Consider the following 6,020-nt stretch of genomic DNA (forward strand, 5'->3'; position numbering starts at 1 on the left):
CAGCAGAGATAAAGACTCTACCACCACAGAACCATGCAGCAGAGATAGAGACTCTACCACCACAGAACCATGCAGCAGAGATAGAGAACTCTACCACCACAGAACCATGCAGCAGAGGTAGAGACTCTACCACCACAGAACCATGCAGCAGAGATAGAGACTCTACCACCACAGAACCATGCAGCAGAGATAGAGACTCTACCACCACAGAACCATGCCAGCAGAGATAGAGACTCTACCACCACAGAACCATGCAGCAGAGATAGAGACTCTACCACCACAGAACCATGCAGCAGAGATAGAGACTCTACCACCACAGAACCATGCAGCAGAGATAGAGACTCTACCACCAACAGAACACATGCAGCAGAGATAGAGACTCTACACCACCAGAACATGCAGCAGAGATAGAGACTCTACCACCACAGAACATGCAGCAGAGATAGAGACTCTACCACCACAGAAACCATGCAGCAGAGATAGAGACTCTACCACCACAGAACCATGCAGCAGAGATAGAGACTCTACCACCAAGAACCATGCAGCAGAGGATAGAGACTCTACCACCACAGAACCATGCAGCAGAGATAGAGGACTCTACCACCACAGAACCATGCAGCAGAGATAGAGACTCTACACACAGAACCATGCTAGCAGAGATAGAGACTCTACCACCACAGAACCATGCAGCAGAGATAGAGACTCTACCACCACAGAACCATGCAGCAGAGGGTAGAGACTCTACCACCACAGAACCATGCAGCAGAGATAAAGACTCTACCACCACAGAACCATGCAGCAGAGATAAAGACTCTACCACCACAGAACCATGCAGCAGAGGTAGAGACTCTACCACCACAGAACCATGCAGCAGAGGTAGAGACTCTACCACCCACAGAACCATGCAGCAGAGATAGAGACTCTACCACCACAGAACATGCAGCAGAGATAGAGACTCTACCACACAGAAACCATGCAGCAGAGGTAGAGACTCTACCACCACAGAACCATGCCAGCAGAGATAGAGACTCTACCACCACAGAACCATGCAGCAGAGGTAGAGACCTCTAACACCACAGAACCATGCAGCAGAGATAAAGACTCTACCACCACAGAACCATGCAGCAGAGATAAAGACTCTACCACCACAGAACCATGCAGCAGAGGTAGAGACTCTACCACCACAGAACCATGCAGCAGAGGTAGAGACTCTACCACCACAGAAACCATGCAGCAGAGATAGAGACTCTACCACCACAGAACCATGCAGCAGAGATAGAGACTCTACCACCACAGAACCATGCAGCAGAGATAGAGACTCTACCACCACAGAACCATGCAGCAGAGGTAGAGACTCTACCACCACAGAACCATGCAGCAGAGATAGAGACTCTACCACCACAGAACCATGCAGCAGAGATAGAGACTCTACCACCACAGAACCATGCAGCAGAGATAGAGACTCTACCACCACAGAACCATGCAGCAGAGATAGAGACTCTACCCACCACAGAACCATGCAGCAGAGGTAGAGACTCTACCACCACAGAACCATGCAGCAGAGATAGAGACTCTACCACCACAGAACCATGCAGCAGAGGTAGAGACTCTACCACCACAGAACCATGCAGCAGAGATAGAGACTCTACCACCACAGAACCATGCAGCAGAGATAGAGACTCTACCACCACAGAACCATGCAGCAGAGATAGAGATTCTACCACCACAGAACCATGCAGCAGAGATAGAGACTCTACCACCACAGAACCATGCAGCAGAGGTAGAGACTCTACCACCACAGAACCATGCAGCAGAGATAGAGACTCTACCACCACAGAACCATGCAGCAGAGGTAGAGACTCTACCACCACAGAACCATGCAGCAGAGATAAAGACTCTACCACCACAGAACCATGCAGCAGAGATAAAGACTCTACCACCACAGAACCATGCAGCAGAGATAGAGATTCTACCACCACAGAACCATGCAGCAGAGATAGAGACTCTACCACCACAGAACCATGCAGCAGAGGTAGAGACTCTACCACCACAGAACCATGCAGCAGAGATAGAGACTCTACCACCACAGAACCATGCAGCAGAGGTAGAGACTCTACCACCACAGAACCATGCAGCAGAGATAAAGACTCTACCACCACAGAACCATGCAGCAGAGGTAGAGATTCTACCACCACAGAACCATGCAGAGAGAGGAGAGATGATTGATATCTTGTTCTGCAAAACAAAGGCTGTTGGAATCACTGAAGCACCGAAAAAATTCAATTCAAAGAGGCAAAAAGCCTTTCAACTTTCTACCATGACTGATCTTCTTCATTTCAAGTTGCACTAGAAGCAGTAAAATAGTCTTATTGTTGTGATTCATCAGCTATAGCATTTCAAACCCTATAGCATATAGCTATAGCATATCAAACCCTATAGCATATAGCATATAGCTATAGCATATCAAACCCTATAGCATATAGCATATAGCTATAGCATATCAAACCCTGTGTTACATCTTATAGGTTGTGTTCCAAATGTCAATCTATGGGCCCTGGTAAAAAGTAGGGTGCTATAAAGGGAAGAGGGTGTCCTTGGAAGGCAAGCAAACCAACGTGTTAATAGACAGTCTTCTATACGGTGTGTAACAATATGTTACCACGGTGTTGATTCTGCCTTTCCTCAAGTTGTTGTTTCTCAGACAATCTCACATGAACATCCATTTATTTATAAGTGATATTGTGACGAGTACATACAGTGCCTTCAACTAACTCCTAACCCTAAGACCACATACAGTGCCTTCAACTAACTCCTAACCCTAAGACCACATACAGTGCCTTCAACTAACTCCTAACCCTAAGACCACATACAGTGCCTTCAACTAACTCCTAACCCTAAGACCACATACAGTGCCTTCAACTAACTCCTAACCCTAAGACCACATACAGTGCCTTCAACTAACTCCTAACCCTAAGACCACATACAGTGCCTTCAACTAACTCCTAACCCTAAGACCACATACAGTGTCCTTCAACTAGCTCCTAACCCTAAGACCACATACAACACCTTCAACTAACTCCTAACCCTAAGACCACATACAGTGCCTTCAACTAACTCCTAACCCTAAGACCACATACAGTGCCTTCAACTAACTCCTAACCCTAAGACCACATACAGTGCCTTCAACTAACTCCTAACCCTAAGACCACATACAGTGTCCTTCAACTAGCTCCTAACCCTAAGACCACATACAACACCTTCAACTAACTCCTAACCTAAGACCACATACAGTGCCTTCAACTAACTCCTAACCCTAAGACCACATACAGTGTCCTTCAACTAGCTCCTAACCCTAAGACCACATACAACACCTTCAACTAACTCCTAACCCTAAGACCACATACAGTGCCTTCAACTAACTCCTAACCCTAAGACCACATACAGTGCCTTCAACTAACTCCTAACCCTAACCCTTAGACCACATACAGTGTCTTAAACTAACTCCTAACCCTAAGACCACATACAGTGCCTTCAGAAAGTAATCACACCCCTGGACATTTTTCCACATTTAGTTGTGAATTTGTACAAATTAATACAAAATGAAAATCTGAAATGTCTTGAGTCAATAATTATTTAACCCCTTGGTTATGGGAAGCCGAAATCACTCTGTTTGTAATAATATTGTTTAACAAACATTTCTAAAAACATGTTTTCACTTCATTATGTGGTATTGTGATGTCATTATGGGGTATTGTGATGTCATTATGGGGGTATTGTGATGTCATTATGAGGTATTGTGATGTCATTATGTGGTATTGTGATGTCATTATGTGGTATTGTGATGTCATTATGGGGTATTGTGATGTCATTATGGGGTATTGTGATGTCATTATGGGGTATTGTGATGTCATTATGTGGTATTGTGATGTCATTATGGGGTATTGTGATGTCATTATGGGGTATTGTGATGTCATTATGGGGTATTGTGATGTCATTATGGGGTATTGTGATGTCATTATGGGGTATTGTGATGTCATTATGGGGTATTGTGATGTCATTATGGGGTATTGTGATGTCATTATGGGGTATTGTGATGTCATTATGGGGTATTGTGATGTTATTATGGGGTAGTGTGATGTCATTATGAGGTATTGTGATGTCATTATGTGGTATTGTGATGTCATTATGGGGTATTGTGATGTCATTATGGGGTATTGTGATGTTATTATGGGGAATTGTGATGTCATTATGTGGTATTGTGATGTCATTATGGGGTATTGTGATGTCATTACGGGGTATTGTGATGTCATTATGGGGTATTGTGATGTCATTATGTGGTATTGTGTTGTCATTATGTGGTATTGTGATGTCATTATGTGGTATTGTGATGTCATTATGGGGTATTGTGATGTCATTATGGGGTATTGTGATGTCATTATGTGGTATTGTGATGTCATTATGGGGTATTGTGTTGTCATTATGGGGTATTGTGATGTCATTATGGGGTATTGTGTTGTCATTATGGGGTGTGTGTTGTCATTATGGGGTAGTGTGATGTCATTACGGGGTATTGTGATGTCATTATGGGGTATTGTGATGTCATTATGGGGTATTGTGATGTCATTATGGGGTATTGTGATGTCATTATGGGGTATTGTGTTGTCATTATGGGTATTATGTTGTCATTATGGGGTAGTGTGATGTCATTATGGGGTATTGTGATGTCATTATGGGGTATTGAGATGTCATTATGGGGTATTGTGTTGTCATTATGGGGTATTGTGATGTCATTATGGGGTATTGTGATGTCATTATGTGGTATTGTGATGTCATTATGTGGTATTGTGATGTCATTATGGGGTAGTGTGATGTCATTATGTGGTATTGTGATGTCATTATGGGGTAGTGTGCTGTCATTATGGGGTATTGTGATGTCATTATGTGGTATTGTGATGTCATTATGTGGTATTGTGATGTCATTATGTGGTATTGTGATGTCATTATGGGGTATTGTGATGTCATTATGTGGTATTGTGATGTCATTATGGGGTATGGTGATGTCATTATGGGGTAGTGTGATGTCATTATGGGGTATTGTGATGTCATTATGGGGTATTGTGATGTCATTATGGGGTAGTGTGATGTCATTATGTGGTATTGTGATGTCATTATGGGGTATTGTGATGTCATTATGGGGTAGTGTGATGTCATTATGGGGTATTGTGATGTCATTATGGGGTATTGTGATGGCATTATGGGGTATTGTGATGTCATTATGGGGTAGTGTGATGTCATTATGGGGTATTGTGATGTCATTATGGGGTATTGTGATGTCATTATGGGATAGTGTGATGTCATTGTGGGGTATTGTGATGTCATTATGGGGTATTGTGATGTCATTATGGGGTATTGTGATGTCATTATGGGGGTATTGTGATGTCATTATGGGGTATTGTGATGTCATTATGGGGTAGTGTGATGTCATTATGGGGTAGTGTGATGTCATTATGTGGTATTGTGATGTCATTAGGGGGTATTGTGATGTCATTATGGGGTATTGTGATGTCATTATGTGGTATTGTGATGTCATTATGGGGTATTGGGATGTCATTATGGGGTATTGTGATGTCATTATGGGGTATTGTGATGTCATTATGTGGTATTGTGAATGTCATTATGGGGTATTGTGATGTCATTATGTGGTATTGTGATGTCATTATGGGGTATTGTGATGTCATTATGGGGTATTGTGATGTCATTATGTGGTAGTGTGATGTCATTATGGGGTAGTGTGATGTCATTATGGGGTAGTGTGATGTCATTATGGGGTAGTGTGGATGTCATTATGGGGTAGTGTGATGTCATTATGGGTAGTGGTGATGTCATTATGGGGTAGTGTGTGTGTAGATGGGTGACAGATTTTTGTTGTTGTTGATTTAATTCATTTTGGAATTCAGGCTATGGAATAAGGGATCGGAATACTTTTGGAAGGCACTGCACATGTTGGAAAAGCGTGCATC

This window comes from Oncorhynchus kisutch, linkage group LG19 (assembly GCF_002021735.2).
Source record: "Oncorhynchus kisutch isolate 150728-3 linkage group LG19, Okis_V2, whole genome shotgun sequence".
Lineage (NCBI taxonomy): Eukaryota > Metazoa > Chordata > Actinopteri > Salmoniformes > Salmonidae > Oncorhynchus > Oncorhynchus kisutch.